Source organism: Eucalyptus grandis, chromosome 5, assembly GCF_016545825.1.
Source record: "Eucalyptus grandis isolate ANBG69807.140 chromosome 5, ASM1654582v1, whole genome shotgun sequence".
In the NCBI taxonomy this organism is placed as follows: Eukaryota; Viridiplantae; Streptophyta; class Magnoliopsida; order Myrtales; family Myrtaceae; genus Eucalyptus; species Eucalyptus grandis.
This window is the reverse complement of record NC_052616.1, coordinates 28,573,097-28,590,515: the sequence shown is the minus strand read 5'-3', so window position 1 is coordinate 28,590,515 and position 17,419 is coordinate 28,573,097. Positions and strand designations below refer to the sequence as shown.

Genomic DNA, 17,419 nt, shown 5'->3' with positions numbered 1-17,419 from the left:
GGCTCACTAAATTTGTTTAAGGAAAAGGAAAAGGTGGCCCCCTAAAATTGCGTGAAAGGTAAACGATGTTTTTATCTTTAATAAGATAAAGAACTGCTCTTGTTTTCTCTTTTTTTGGCTACTTTTTCAATGGGAATGGAGTTTCACGCCAATGCAGTACAATACAATTACCGAGGCTGCATTTCAAAATTTCAATTGCCAATTTGAAAGGCAGATGATCCTTTGTCCAAAGAAGACTGGAATTGGCTATAAATATAGTACTAAGGGCAGCACTATGTACTTAACTAATTCCCAGCAATATGCTGGTATCACACTTTACAAATTCCAAGAACTGAACGCTTCATCAATTTTTTCCTACATATATATCAATTTTTCCTTAAGTAGCAGAAATTTCATCAATTTACATGAAATTCAATTGGCAGAATTTGGAATCTAGCTATACTTTTAAAAGAATAGACATGGGATTGCTTGCTAGAGACTTGAGTTTGATTGTTAGGACACAGATTGGGCAATAGGTGATTAGGTTCAACCTTTGAGAAATGGGGTAGGCAACTAGGGACTCGACTCGACCATCAAGTGGTCAATCCTGGTTAGGTCTAATTTTTGGCAGCTAAAGATTGGCAATTGAGAAGCTAGTTTGATTAGGGATGACCTAGGTCAAATCACCATAAACTCATTAATTCATTCCCTTGAGTGCTTGTAATTCATCACTAAATGGATAATGACGTAGTTTTAAAGATTGAATTGTCATATTTGCATAGATGATGCTCTAACCTCTGAGCTAAGTGGGCTAAAAAATAATAGAAATTGTTCATGTGCATGCACAAGAACTTTGTAAACGCTGGGATCTTTTACATTGATATGAACTATTCATTGTTAACTATTCGTAATGAATATGGATTCATATCATTTGAATATTGAATATAGAAAATAGAATTTCCAATAAATATTGGATATTATAGAAGATACGTAAACATAGTGATGTAGAGGTTTGGTCTGTTTCTCAATTATATGTTTGTTGCTACTTAACATCTTCAAAATAATTGGATATTTTAATGTTGATTAGATAATAAGAAACAAGGTTCTTTTTTTCATTTTGAATTAATCAAATGACCATTTTTTTCTTTTACTAATTGAATCTATACTTTTTATATTATCCCTACTATATTTTAACATAATTCAGCCTCAACTCCTAACATAAGGCCCTATTAATAGCAACATTTGAGGGCTAGAGCCGAAGACTTTAGCAATAATCTTGGATCCCAAATCTCGACCCCATGAGAAGGAAGTCGAAGCAATCCCGTTAAGCCGAAAGAAAATGGAGGTAATGGAAGATGATTTCTTTTGTTGGATCGAACGCAAAATAAAATAATCACCTATTATCCTCATTTCTCAATAGTAAAAAATTAGAAATTGCAATCGGGTGAATTTGAGATGGCTAAACTAAACTAGTTTGAAATAAGGACTCCACGTATGGTAACATATCTCGACCCCGCTCCAAACCTGAGACTGATCTTAAATAATATCACGCACGTGGAGATCCAAAAGACCACCTAAAGTTGACGAAATAAGTTAAACAACATAATGTGTTTGACAGTCAGGATACAGACATTTCAGATTTTATATTCCCACTAAATAAATCTCAAACTTGTTCCGACCCTCTAAGAATTAAGATATTGTAAGTAAAACCTAAAATTATCTTGCAACTTGGTTATAACTATAAAGGTTGCGTTTAATAGTTAAGATACATTTCAGGATAGGATCCCGGGTTTAATGCTTGCTCAAAAAGGATAAAATTGGATATAATAGGGATATAAAATAAAATTGTCCCATAAGAGATGTGAGATAAAGGTGATATGATTTCTAATATTTATAATAGGATAGTTATTTTTCTTGAATAAAAAAATTTCTTAAATCAATAAAATTAAAATTATATTTCAATATAAATAATATTTGAATTCTAATATGAGAAATTCAAAATATTAAAAAAATTATTTTTTAATTTAATCTTATTTTTTTATTTTTATAGTTGAATTTAATTCTATCTTATAAAATAAATTCAATAGGTAATTATAAATTTATGTTTATTAGATATTAGGTATATTAGTTCAATTTACTACTTAATAATTTTTATTAGAGAATGATGATGGGGAAAAAGGAAATAAAAAAGAAGGAAACATTTAAAAATAAATAAATAAATAAATAAATAAAAAATAGGCGAAAGTATTATAAGAGATTTTTACCATTTTCGTTTATGAACTTTTACTTTCATTTATCGATATATTGCTTATACCATATAATATATATGATTGTAAAAATATTTGACTTTATTACTGTGATTCACTAAACAGTTGATACATTTCCTATTATATCAAATCCTATCATAATTAGAAATCCGTGTATATATTGATATGCTACTTATACCATATAATATATATGATATATTGTGAATATATTCGATTTTATTACGGCGATTCACTAAATAGTGGATACATTTCTTAATTCTTATCTCAGTCCTATCATAATTAAATCCATATAAATATATACGACTTTATTATTGTGATCTACAAAATAGTATATATGATATAACAAAATTTTTAATCTTATTAAGATCCTGGTTAGAAATCTAGACGACCAAATATAGTTAAAGGGTGTAATGAATTAAGATTTGGATTCAACCTGACTTTCTATCGTCTTTCCATGGAAAATGCATTCAATTTTTAAATGTCATTGGTAATTTGTTTTTGTGAACGAGAGATCATAAATGCTTATTAAGTAACTAAACAAGAAAAAGGTGTACATTTTCCGATGTATGAATTTTTTCATCAAAATGGTAAAAAGGAGAAGGAAAGACAAAGGTTATCAAGCGTGGTCCCATGGAAATGATTGTTATTCACGCTTTGCTGCTTTGCTTGCTTTTGCTGTCCTCCAGACAACATCGGGAGAGGAGAGAGAGAGAGAATCCCAAGCCCAACGGCTCCTATGAACGTGAGGTGGATCCAGGTATGTGACCGTTGCCCTAGGGTTTCCCCCATTTCCCCTCTCTACTTATTTTCACACCATTCTTGCTTAACTCTATACCTCTCTAAGACTATATAACTGCCAATCTCAGACAGCAAGCCCAACACATACCCAACAGGGAACAGCAGAGAGAGAGAGAGAGAGAGAGAGAGAGAGAGAGAGAGAGTGTTCTTTCATTTCCTCTCTTTCCATTTGAGCTTTCCTTTTGATATTCCAGTTTCAAGAATTATTCATCCACCATGACTGTTGAGCCTGTAGCTACCCAGATGGCCCATGATGTTGCTGCAGCCCCTCCTCGGGAAGAGGCCAAGAAGGTGGCCGAAGAGACCAAGGAGGTCGTGATCGATCAAGGCGGCGAGGCGGAGGCGCCGGACGAGGCGGTCAAGGCCGTCGAAAAAGAGCGCTTCGTACAGGGAGGAGAGCAATTTCCTCTCCGATCTCAAGGAGTTCGAGAGGAAGGCCCTGAACGAGCTCCGGTCCAAGCTCGGGACGCCATCCTCGGGGACGCTCTCTTCGAAGCCCGAGGAGAAGAAGAAGGCCAAAAGGAGGAAGCGGCGCCCTGCGACGAGAGCGCCGCCGAGAAGGAAAAGCCCGAGGAGGCCGAGAAGGTGGAGGAGGGCGGCGGCGACGCCGAGGAGGCGAGGAGGAGGAGGAGAAGAAGGAGGAGGAGAAGAAGGAAGAGAGGAGGAGGGACAATGCGTGGAAGTGGACAGGGAGATCGCTCTATGGGAGTCCCGCTGCTTCCGAGCAAGGTGCAGAGGAGACCAACGTGGTCCTGCTGAAGTTCTTGAGGGCCAGAGAGTTCAAGGTGAACGAGGCCTTCGAGATGCTCAAGAAGACCCTCCGGTGGAGGAAGGAGTCCGGCGTGGACTCGGCCCTCGGCGAGGCCGTCGACTCCGGATTGAGCGCGGCCGCGTACTGGGACGGCACCGACCGCGAGGGCCACCCCGTGTGCTACAACGTCTACGGCGTGTTCAGGGACGCGGGGCTCTACCGGCGCTCGGCACCGAGGAGAACCGCGAACGGTTCCTGAGGTGGAGGGTGCAGCTGATGGAGCAGGGCATCAAGAAGCTCGACCTGAAGCCCGGCGGCGTCTCGTCGCTGCTCCAGATCAACGATCTGAAGAACTCGCCGGGGCCGGCGAAGAAGAGCTCGGGTCACGACCAGCGCGCCATCCACCTCTTCCAGGACAATTATCCAGAGCTGGTGGCGAGGAATGTAAGTTTTTCCCCATCTTCACCTGCTCATTAGGCCTTTTTCGATGTGGAATTCCTGCTGAGATGTGTAATGCGTTTCATGTCATGGCAGATTTTCATCAATGCTCCTTTCTGGTACTATGCACTCAATGCCCTCATCTCCCCGTTCCTTACCCAAAGAACCAAGAGCAAATTCCTCGTCGCTCGCCCCGGCAAGGTCACCAAAACCTTGCTCAAGTAAGTATTTACTGTCCACCCTTACCAATTTGAATGACATTTCGTTAGAGAATTAGTTTACCTGAGCGTGGGCCTCAGATGTTTTCTGAATTGTTTCAAAAAAGAAGCTACAAGATCCTGATCCTAAACCTCGAAATCGCATACAAGACTTCTAACCTCTGCTCTGTCTCCAGGTACATCCCGGCCGAGGAGATACCGGTTCAGTACGGCGGGTTCAAGAGGGAGAAGGATTTCGAGTTCTCGAGTGAGGATGGCTCTGTGTCTGAGCTCACCGTTAAGGCCGGATCGACCGAAACCATCGAGCTACCGATCGAAGGGTAATCTTTTTGCTTTCTGTTCTAATGATCTTACATGGCAAATCAAATCCACCAAAAACAACTCCTCGTTTTATCAGAGTGGCCTGCTTATTGATGTATTTGATTGATATGCTGCAACAGACCGGAAACACATTGCTGTGGGACATCACGGTGCTGGGCTGGGAGGTGAACTACAAGGAAGAGTTCGTGCCGATTGACGAGGGGTCGTACACGATCATTGTCCAGAAGGAAAGAAGATGGCGCCGAGCGAGGAGCCGATCCGCAACACCTTCAGGAACAACGAGCTCAGGAAGATTGTCCTCACGATCGAGAACGTCTCCGCCAAGCAGAAGCAGGTCCTGTACCGGTACAAGACCAAGAAGTGCTCCAGCTTTTGAGGATGGAAAGACTATAGGTGGAGATTGTCACATGTTTTGGCTTCAGTGAGAATTTGTTATGTACTTAATTCTTTTTGGTTTGGAATTTGAGGGGAGTGATTCTTACAGTGAGATTAGAGAACAAAAGGGTGGTCCTCTAAGCTTTTTGATTTTCTTTGCTCTTTTAGAGTTGCCAGATTCGAGTTTGCAAAATTATTGGGTGTGTATAGCTATTGAAGTTTCCATTCTTTTTGCTAGACAATAACTGTGATTTGCATTTTCTTGAAGATGAAGATCACTTATTTGGATAGAGTTTTTCCTGCTTGTAGTCCTATAAACTCCTAATTATTTTCTTCGTCCTCGGTGAGAGGGCGGTGACGGATGGGTGTATAACCCTCGCCTAGAACATTGGTGACCGGAGCATCTCGTTACCAACTTTGCAATTGCCATCGTCTGTGTTTTGTGTCTCCATAGCGAAACAAATGAACTACGATCGACAATGGCGATCATGCCAGTCATCTTGATCGCGGCGACAACGCGCGCCACCTCTGGTTTTCTGTCGAGGAGGTCGTTTTCACTGAAGCAAGCTTGTGCTCTGTTTCGTCAAGAGCTGAATGTCATCTTTGATCATGCACATGTTTTGGTTGAGGAAACGATCTTTAACTTTAAGGACAACCAGGTATGGCGGTGACTTAGCGGTTTAGCTTTAAATGGACATTTAACATTTGCTGAAGTTGCGGTGTCAAAAGAAGCTCTTTGTTCAAAATATGACCAGAGGTTCATTTAAGCTCAGTAAGGGAGGACTAAAGTAATTCGAATGTATGGCTATATTTGTTAGAAAAATATTGGAAAATATGAAAAATAACTATAATTGTTGGAAATCTATCGAAAAAGATGCACAAATAAGATAAATTGGCTGAAGTGTGCGAACACTATCTTTAAAGATAATTTTGCTTCTCAGAGTAAAGTTTTAGTGGCTATCCACCAAAGATATAACATATGTTCTTTTATATTCCGCACTAAATATTAGAAGGAACATGAGCAACATTATATATATAACCTAGCGAAATGAAAAGGAAAGATATGAGAATTCGATGTTTATTCAAAGATCGTGGTTTGAAGTTTAATTTATATTCAAACAAGAAAAGAGCTGTTAAGAAACCGTTACAAAAACATTATTAAATAATGGAGGTTTTATGAAGAAATAAATCAAATGTTACATAGCCCTATAAGTCATGACATTACCGTTTTATAATTATTATAAAATGTTACAAAACCGTTTTATAGTAATGACAGACAAAAACCCTTATAAATTGATGACAATTTAAACCGTTTAAAACTATTGAAATATCCAACAATATTTACACGGTTTAGATCACTCATTCGATGATAAACCAAGTTGATGATGGACCAAGTTGCAGCTCCACTGATGGTGTATAGGAACAAAGAAGAAGAATCAGCTCAGGAAGCGAAGAAGGTTGACCTTTTCAGCATTTTATAGGATTATTCTGTCGAATAAACCATGCTACCGGCTTGAATCGAGAGAATTTACTTTGCAAGAATGAAATTACGTTTGGCGAGAGTGCTATGGAAAACTTTTAACGTAAATGATAAAGTCAACAAAAATCTCTATGCAATGAGGGGCCTCGGCTGTATAATATTATGCCGCTTTTGACAATTTGAGTTACCGTCTTTAAAACGTGTTATGCGGGGGCGAGGGCCATCCCTCACCTAAGCCATAATATTGTCCCGCTTTGGAGGCACGCCACCGGCCCGTCCTCCCTCATGGCTTTGTTTTTAGTGCAGCGAAGCGTACGTGAAAAACAGCATTATCTGATTAAAAGGACCCTGGCCTTTTATAAACAAGCCTAGGACTCCCCCTAAGCAACGTGGGACGGGAGACATGCTCTTGGCCTCACTCGCGTACTGCCAAGGCAATTTCAGTCCATCCCTCTATGCCTTGGAGTCAGGTTGTCACAATCTCTATGAATAGTCGATCATATTTAAGAGGATGCGAAGATTATTCGCGCTAATATCCATTTAATTCAGTTGGGAATCGATGGAACCGGTTCCTTGTTGAACCGGGTTATTTTCCAGTACAACCAATTTCGAATTATTCCCATGTCTTATGTTTCAAAGATAGGAGTTACTAAAGATGCTGAGGGAGACCAATCTAGGTATCCAACCTGGCTTGTTAATGACCAAACCACTCCACCTCCTCAATCTTGATAGGTGATGTGGCCCCAAAAACTATTATTAGACGCGATCAGATCTTTTATAACATAGCAAAACCCTAAAAATCTGTTCATTCATTTCATCATACACTCCCCTCCTCTCTCCTCTCTCATCTCATGCTAGGTGAATTACATTATGTCCCTCAGATTTCGATATTTGTCTCTAAACTACGCCTTGACTTTTCAATTTTAGCAATGTTACCCATAAAGTCTTGAAATCGGTTGCAATGCCTATAACCATTTTTTCTGCTGGTGCTCCTTGCACGTGCTTATCAAGTGACTGATTTGCTCTTTTATGGAGAACACATCTGTGCAACCAAAATGGTGAATACAATTTACTCCCCAAATTTTTGGCACTTGTGCAAGTAGCTCCCTAATTTTTCATTGTTCCCCTTGGAATATTTAAATAAGTTTCAAAGCCACCTTTATGTTAATATTGACCAATTTTTACAAAATATTTATCATATTGTTGAAATTTTTGGGAAAAGTATCAAAAAAAAGTTTCGAACTTATTGTATATGTACAAAGTAAGTTTTAAAATTTTCAATTGTACTGGTTTTGTGGTAAACCTTTTCATTTTTGCAAGTAGAGTTTATCTAGCCAATTTAGACTGGAAGCTATTAATGTGCGCTTGAACATCTTACAAGGTATGACTAGCATTATTGTGGATTTTTTTAAAATAATTATATATTTTTATGTTTTAATTTTTTTTTTTCTGCTAGTGGTCAATTGTTGGCCATTGGCTACAAGCCATGGCTAGTGAGGGTTGGTTTCACCTAGGTAGGAGTGAGAGCGTTAAATTTGGTGAGGAGGGCCCTTGCTTTTGCCGGTCATGGCTAGTGGTCGGTAAACAACGATTGGCCACAGGCGAGAGAAGGGAAAGAGAGAGAGAGAGAGAGAAAAAAGGCAAAAAAAAAAAAAATTAAAAAGCCCGATTATGTAATGTAGGATGACGACATTCATGTCGGTAATTTTGGCTTAAATTAAGTTGGATGGATTCAATTGGAAAATTGTGAACATGCTTAGTACTAAAATTGACACTATTGAAAGGTTAATAACTGAATTGATAATGCAATAAGTTTAGGACTTTATTTTTTTTTTGGGGTACTTTTTCCTCAATTTTTTCTTTGGTCGATTGGGTCTATGAACTCCTAATTATTTCTTGGTCCTTTTAACTGTAATAGAGATACCGATTCCAATATAGATTATACCCACCTAGTGCTAACTAGACAATTGGCCAGCGAAGCATAAAAATATCAGAACATTATAGAGAGAGAGAGAGAGAGAGAGAGAGAGAGAGAGAGAGAGTTGGGCCAATGCCAGCCACTGTGCAACCCACACCAAATCAGACGACGGTTTGACGACCCATGTCTGGTAGCACTGAAAAAGTCTTTGGGCAAAATACAAATGTGTTTTGCTAGTGTTTTGGGGAGCCCATTTGAAGTTTCTATAAGGACCTTTAGCTCAAGGCATCCCTTGGATCAACTTTGGCATTCTGGCTTTATAATCTCCGATTAGACATGGCGATCACTTTGAGTCATCTTGAGAGGGACGACAAATGCCACCTCCTGCTTGCTGTCTAGATGTCATTTTCTAAGCAAGGTTCTCCACTTAAAATGCTCTCTCTCTCTAGGTAAAAGATAGGATCAACTGAGTATAAGAAATAGTGAAGAGTTATAGAGATGGGTTAGGCCCAGTAAATTGTGAATCCACTTAGTACCCATATTATTTTGAATTTTACTATTCTAAACTCATTTATGATCCATTTATTGAATAAAACCAACAAGTTAGCCCACCAAAAATAGGTTGAGAGATGGGTTTATAACTCATCTTAATAGGTCTACTTTATACTTCTAGTACAATATTAACCAATTCGTCCAATCACCAATGGCGAGCAGATTCATAGTTAGCTATTACAATAACTTATTAAAATGAAAAAAAATTAGACAAACAAAAATGTTGTGAGGATAAAAAAGTTGAAGACTTTGATTGAACATTTTCGCTTTATGAAAACAAGAACCAAACATACTTTATTTTGAATGAGGAAATAATCTCTCGATACAATGAGGAAAAAATGTTCAAAAGTTTTAAACTTATTGTATTTTTACTAGTATTCTCTTGAAATCTTGGAAATAGTTGCAATGTCACGCTGGCATTGAGTACAATCAATTTACAATTGGAGCTCTGAATAAGTGCTTTTCACGTGATTACTTTGCTCTCATATGGAGGGCTAGTCCGCCCATCAATAAACCGCGAATTAAAAATTTTCCCCCAGGTTTTGACGAGTAAACCCTAATCTTTCAATGGTTTTCCACTTTCTCCATATAATATTTTAATGAGTTTCAGAACCACATTGACGCTAATCTCGACCAATTTTTTGATCTAATCTCTCCGACATCGACCTAGGCTACATAAGCGAGTTGTCCAGCCGTTGCTCGATACATGCGTGTGGTCTAGTGTAGTCTCTACTAGCGGTGGGGCCACCATGCTGGCGCGTAGGGTGGCGTGGTCAGGGTTGGTGGCCTCCCCATGTCACCAGGGCCAACCCGCACATGTGATGTTGGCCATCAATTTTGAGACCAGGGACCGACCCTGTGAGCTTGGGGCGAGGATCGGACCAAGCCCAATGGGTTTGTGCAGTTTCGAGATCAACAGGACCAACTAATAATTTTTTATTTCATTTTTCATACTCCTTAAAAAACGATTGAGGGGGGATTGACCCAATATGCTCGGTTGAGTTTCAAAGTCAACCTAGGACTAACCAATAATTTTTTATTTTATTTTTTTGTACTCCTTGAAATGGAAATCGAGGACCGTATCAACTCAATGGGTTCGATGATGAGTAAGGTCAGCTAAGAAAGGGAAGCAGTGAGGGTCAAGTGGGGTAGCGTCAAACATAATGAGTATCGAATGTCGGCGAGGGAGCAACAAGCCAGCGAGTATCGGCGCGAGTGGTACGAGTGACCCAAAGCGAGCGAGGTGAGTGTCAAGTGGTGAGCGGAGAAGTTATTTTTTTCAATTTTAGCAAATTTAAGACTAAGATGACAAAAAGATAGAAGAAAACGAATTTTAAAGGAGGATACCATAAGGTGCCTTTTTGGACGCGTGAAGACTCGTCACAAAAATATTTTCCTCTTTCATAAATTATGATTATTGACACTTGTAAAAAATATTAAAACCTAAGTTATTAAAAACAATATACAATTACTTGAACTCCTCACTAAAGAGCCGTTTAATGTTGTTGACGCCATTTATTTTAAGGTTTCTCTATATAAAAAAATTATAATAGATATATAGTCGGGTTGGTTGGGTTGGAACGACCGGAACTCTAGGACGAGGATCGAGCACATAGTCTTTGGTCCGGGGAATTTAAGGATCAAGAACCGGCCAGTCTCCCTAAGAATCGGACCAAGACCGATAGGGTTGGGCTGGTCAAGGTCGGTTCGGGGTTGACCCTGGACCAATGCTCACCCCCTGGCCGCTCCTTTCATCTCTCTCTCTCTCTCTCTCTCTCTCTCTCTCTCTCTCTTTCACGTGTGTCTTTTTTATCTTTTTTAATTTAAATATTTTTTTCTAGTTTTTAGTAATAAAAATTTTAAGATCATTTCTACTGATTTAGAAATAGTTTGCTTACACAAGAATTCTTAGAAGTTACGTAATTAGAATGATTTGGTCACACTGCATCAGCATTTGATACTTAAATTAAATTTCTTATAAAGTGATGTTAGTATCAAAGTACCATATCTTTTTTTAACTAGTGAAACTCACAGAGAAAACTTGGTTTGTTGCTAATAAATAGTGTATATGGTATTTTATCTTGTAATGTTAAGATTTTTCTCTGCATTTCTTCATTTGCTTAATGTCTTTCCCTATATTGCAAGCCGCAAGTGGTCATTTCTTGAAGATGATATGCAATTTTTGGTTGACTACATGATTACTTTTCAAGTCCAGAGAAGTTTGAGGGGCCATAATTGAAACGAAATATAATATTTGGTTATTTGACTGATTATTTTTATTTTACGGGCTAGATTAGAGCATTATTAAAATTGAAGACCTTTAATGAAAATTGGCCAGAGTTAACACTAAGAGGATATTGCAATTGGTTTCAAGACTATAGTAAATTGCAAATATTAAAAGGTGAGAGGGCAACTTACGACAAGGGCCAAACGTGAGGGACAAATTGCAATTCAATTTAATTGTTGGACGGGCTGCCTTCAATGAAAGAACTAATTAATCATGTAACAAGCACGTGGTTGGAGTTTCGTTCGAGAAATGACTAGAGTCAATGTCGAAGGGGACACTTGCAATAGATTTCAAAACTTCATTCATTTTACTTAAGGATGGCTGCATTATCTTGGTGAGCAACCTGGAGACTGAATAGGCCTTATCCTCTTTGCTTGTCGAGGAAATTTAATCGAATGAAGGCGAAGAGCGACCAGGGAGCCATAGTACTTCATTATTTAGACTATTTGAAGGTGAATAAAGGACGTTGCAGTATAATTGTACGGTTATTTAATCTGGTACTGGTGCAAGGGCAGCCACACATTTCTCTATAGATGGAAAGAGCAACCGGCATTTTACTGAAAACGGAAACTAATTATGCTTTGCAGAGAGAGTAGATTGTGGACTTTCACTTCTTTTTTTTAAGTGTATGTAACAACAACAAAGGTTGTTTTACTTACACAGTACATTCAAATTAATCTTTCTTTCTGAAAGATAGTACCAATCTCTCTTAATTTTCTCGAACAAAAATAAGAGGTATTTTATGTAGAATTTCAATTGTAACCTGCCAATATATTTATTTCATCTTGAAATAAAGATGGTTAAACGATCATTTCTAACATGATTCGAATGAAGGAATTTGCCTAACAATAGTTTAATCATGACAGTTGTGTTCTCTCAAACGTAGAGATAAGTTATTCAATCGTAAATAGTAGTAATTCGATGAAAATGATTGTGATATTAGGACATATCAAATATGCGTCCACTTTACATGTGTTATAAAGTCCATTAACTTATATAATGAGATTAAAAAAAAAAATTATCAGAGTAATTTCTAAAGTGGTTTGAGAATTTTGAACTTAGAAAGAAAAAATAACTAATAAATTTGTTGTATAGTTTTTGTGGTCAACAGGTATAAAATCACAATAAATTAGTTTTATACACACCAAAAAAGTCAAATATAGCTTTCGATCATGTTAATTTTACAATTTCTCATAATGTAGATTTAAATTTAATTGGAAGATTGATAGTAAAACAAAGTAATTGAGTTAATTTATGACACTGAATCGGAATAAATAAATCATCTCGTATTTCTAAGTATCTAAATTGTGATCGTTATTCTTTCGTTTCTTTTTCCTTATTGTCATTGTGGCCTGTGAAGATGAAGAACTAGATGGCAATACGAGGATGAGCAGAAGTAGAAGAAAATGAAGAACTCAATCAAGATCGAATGATTGATTCTGGAAGTTACTTGTATCTCATTATGTCGATTGTATCATTGTAACACAATGTATTTGAGATAGTAAAGAGTACAGATTCTCTGTTCTACCTCCTCTGTTCTATCTTACTTGTTTAGCTTCTGCATCACGATCCTCTGCCATTGATCCTTCTTCGAAGCTTTTCCTCTAATACAGAAAATGCTGAGCATTCGTAGAAGATGATAATTTCCCTCTTTCATACTCTCTCTTTCTCTCTCTATCTTCCTCCTTCCTTTCTTATATAAAAATGAGAAAGTACATTCAATGAAGAACTAACAAAACTCAGTTACAAGGAGAAACAGAATACAGCAACTTCTTAACAGAATATACCTAACCGATTACATCTTATGACTTGGCGATCCAGGTCATTCACTATTTTAAGCATCTCCTTCATTGATGTCAATCCAGGCTGGTCTTTCTTATAAGATCTTTACCGTTGATTATTATTTCTTGTAGTTTTGCTGTATCGCCAAGTCCTCTGCTTCCTTTTTGTTTATTGCTTTCCAACACGTGCCGTTTCCATTCTTCTCCATCAACTTTGTTCCTTTATATTTAACATGGCCAACCTTTTCTAAATAAAAAAAGTTTAAGACATACAACTCAATGGGAATTGCCAACAAGAAATATCGCATCACGTGAGATTCTAAATTTCATAAGGAAACCCAGTAAATTGAGCAATCATGTAACTTCCAAGCATCGAGATTTCAAGCCTAGCACTAAGGCTGCTAGCCGAGCTTCACCTAGTTAGGGTGAGGGTGTTGTGAACCTCGCTAGCCATGGGTGAGATTTCAAGCTTGGCACTAAGGTCCAAAGTTCTGAAATCTAGAGGTGTTGATGAAGGTTGAAGACACAGGAAAACAATTTCTTTAAAATAGTACTTTCTAGCAATGTCCAATATATGATGAAACAAAGCGACTCAAAGTGAGAAAATAAGATTTGTAGATTAAGCTGGGTGATATGTGTTCCTTCTTTTCCGATCTTCTGCCCTGACGCTTGGGAACCAATTAAACTCGTTAGCCAGTTGGCTCAAGGGAAAATTGGTGATGCGGAAGGCACCGTCATTCTTTAAAAAGTAAATGCCTTTCTTCTTGGACATCTAAAGCAAGATTCTGATTCTCCTCCCCAAAGGAACTCTGTTGAGTTGCTTAAGATTCTGTAAACTAGTATAGACCTCTGTACAGACATGCTGACCGGGTAGGCAATTCGATTCATTTGATTTTTCAAGATCTCGACGGTGACATTTCCCTCCATTCGAAAAACCCGGATGAGGATGTCGTCTCGCCGGCGCGACCGTGGATCCACCGACACCTCCGTGCCACGACCGACAACTGACACTGTATCGCCGAGCGGGACTCAACCCAGCACGCCAGCAGCAGCTAGCCATGATGACGCCACCGTCGCCATCGACCCCTGTCTCTCCCCTGCTTCTCCTCCTCCTGTTCGTCCTCGTCTCGTCCTCCTCTGCTTCGCTCTACGACACCTTCCTCCAATGCCTCCTCAACCACACCCAGGTGCTCCAGCAGCAGCAGCAGCAGCGGCAGCAAAGAACCCTCCCAGATCCTCCACGCGCCGACCAACTCGTCGTTCCCGACCCTCCTCGGGTCCCTCATCCGCAACCGCCGCTTCGGCACCTCCTCGACCCCGAAGCCCCTCCTCATCCTCACTCCTCCCAGCCGTCCCACGTCCAGTCCGCCGTCCTCTCTGCGCCAGGAGGACCGGCACGGAGGTCCGTATCCGGAGCAGCGGGCACGACTTCGAAGGTACCTCCTACGTCTCCCGCGCCCCTTTCTTGATTCTCGACATGTTTAATTTTCGGTCCGTCGATGTGGATGTCGAACAAGAGACTGCTTGGGTCGGAAGCGGAGCGACTATTGGGGAATTGTACTAAGGATCTGGGAAAGAGTGGGCTTTATGGGTTTAATGCTGGGGTTTGCCCGACCGTCGGCGTCGGTGGGCATTTGAGCGGTGGCGGATACGGGAACATGTTGCGGAAATATGGGTTGGCGAGCGATAATGTGGTCGACGCGCAGATTGTGGATGTCGAGGGTAGAGTTCTTGATAGGAGCTCGATGGGCGAGGATTTGTTTTGGGCTATTAGAGGAGGAGGTGGGGCGAGTTTCGGAGTGATATTGGGTTATAAGTGAAAGCTTGTCCTGTTCGAACGTGGTTACTGTTTTAGAGTGGCGAAGACGATTCCAGGAAAACGCGACTGAGCTTGTCTATCAGTGGCAGAACATTGCGCCAAGGACTGATAATGATTTGTTCATGAGGCTCTTGCTTCAGCCTGTTAGTTCCAAGATACAAAAAGGAGCTAAAACAGTTAATGCCTCTGTTTTGGCTCTGTTTTCTTGGAAATGCGGATAGTTGGTTTCACTGATTAATGAGGAGTTTCCGGAATTGGGTTTGAAGAAGAGGATTGTGCAGAGATGAGCTGGATTGAGTCGGCTCTCTGGTGGGGGACTTCGATAGTGGTGGCCGTGGAAGCTCTGCTCGACAGAATGCCTAAGTGGGGTGAATTTCTTGAAAAGAAATCAGATTATGTGCAGCAACCGATGTCGAGGGGAGGAACTGGAGTTGCTTTGGGATAGGATGATTGAATTGGGAAAGGTCGGATTCGTGTTCAATCCGTATGGAGGAAAAATGGGCGAAATCCCTGTGTCAGACGCTCCATTTCCTCATCGAGCTGGGAATCTGTTTAAAATACAGTACTCGATCAGTTGGAGTGAAGATGGAATTGAAGCAGAGGCAAAGTTTATCTGGCTAAAATAAGAGAGCTTTATAATTTTATGACTCCTGTCAAAAAAGCCACGAAGGGCTTTTTGATAACTGAAATGGTGAAAATAGCTACAAGCAGGCACTGTACGGGGTGAAGTACTTTGCTGAAAACTTCAAGAGATTGGTGAAAGTTAAGACAGCAGTTGATCCACAGAACTTCTTCAGGAATGAGCAAAGTATTCCTGTTCTTCCAAGTAAGGTCGAACATGAGTTTACTGTTAAACTAATGAGTTTGTTTGGTTAGTGGTACTTTTGAAATTGCTTACCCGTAAGAGGTACATTGATTACATTTATTTTGTGATTTTATTCCTGTTCTTCCAAGTAAAAAGATTTAATATGGAACTTAAACTAATAAGTTTGGTTGGATTACTGGCGCCAGTTTAGTGGTAATTGCTTGTCCTCTAGAGGTACATTACGTGCATTTATTTTCTACTATGTGGAGTTGATTTTGTCGTATGATGGGAAGTTTGCGGTGAGTAGACAGGCTTGTCCCATGATTCATTGCCAATGGCTAATTCTAAAGTTCTTTGTCTTGCTTGTTCACAAATAAATGATCAAATGAAACAACAGCTAATTTTCAGAACTTTTTTTAAAATTCTAACTGTCTGTTCGAGCATTCTCACTTTTGCTTTAGCAAATTATGCTGAACATGCATAATGTTTGAAATTTTGTCTTTTTGCCATCAAATCTTTTTGGTTCTTGACTACATTATTTCAATAGTTGCTATACCGTTCTGCTTTAATCATTAACAAACATACCAATATGAAGATTTTCAGTGGTTCACTCATTCAATTTTCCTGCAGGATCCTCCTCGGCCATGAGTGAGTATTCAGGGTCAACAGAGACAACTGGAAAAATGACTGTCTTGGTTATCTTCTTCCTCTTTCTGAAGGATCTCATGACCATCTTTTCCTAGAAACGAGGGCCAACATCTTCTTGAGGGAAGTTAGACTTGCTCAGCTGCCTCTTTGAAAGGAAGGAGAAAAACGATAATGCTCCATCCTGTGCTGTCAGTTGGAATTGATTAGTTGGCTACTGACACATGCAAGGAAAGAGGTAATCATGTCTTCTTTCATGTAATGTCAAACTTACTGCTACTCGATGACACACGTAATTTTCCAAAACACAGGTAATTTTGCAAATGTCTGTGAAATCAAAAAACTAGCATACTACTTTCTGTCCCCTGCCAAATAAGAAAGTCGTGTATTGCAATTTTAGGTACTGTATATTGAAAATGACTTGATTGTGCCTTTTGAAAAAGATCTATGGGACTTAATTAAACCAATTGAAAAGTTTAAGACTTGATTACATTCTGCATAAAAGGTTTAGGACTTCTGGTTCGCTTTACCATAAATTCTGAAGTGACTGATTGTGTTGGATGTAGGATACATCTGCTGCTCAACTTAGCTGCTATCATTGATTGCTTTTGGTGGGGAACTCCAGTAGGGTGGTTTCCCAGGAGGACCAGGAGGGTGAAGTCTGTGGCAGAATGTTGCTTAGTGGCACTTGTTGATTGCTGCCTGTGGAAACTCTGTAATATTGATACGCCAGGAGGACAAAGGGTTCGAGGTTTGTGGCCAAATATTTTGCTCAGTATGGTCAGTATAGAAAAGAGGGAAAAGGATTCTGTTATCGATCATTATTAGTCGATTGTTGTCAGTTTACCTAGAGAATAAACCAATAATAAAGAAGACACAATTATGAATTGGATTTAAGGATATATATGTGGACAAACTCATGTGATTTTCAAAGTCCAACCTGTTACAGCCAATAACACAAAGCGTTATTCAGATATTCAACCTA

At 39.3% G+C, this 17,419-nt stretch overlaps 2 pseudogenes; both read left to right on the top strand.

Moving 5' to 3' along the window:
- Nucleotides 1-3,260: 3,260 nt before the first annotated feature.
- LOC120293808 lies at nucleotides 3,261-4,775 on the top strand (annotated as a pseudogene).
- An 851-nt stretch (nucleotides 4,776-5,626) lies between these two features.
- LOC120293807 lies at nucleotides 5,627-16,661 on the top strand (annotated as a pseudogene).
- The last annotated feature ends 758 nt before the right edge of the window (nucleotides 16,662-17,419 follow it).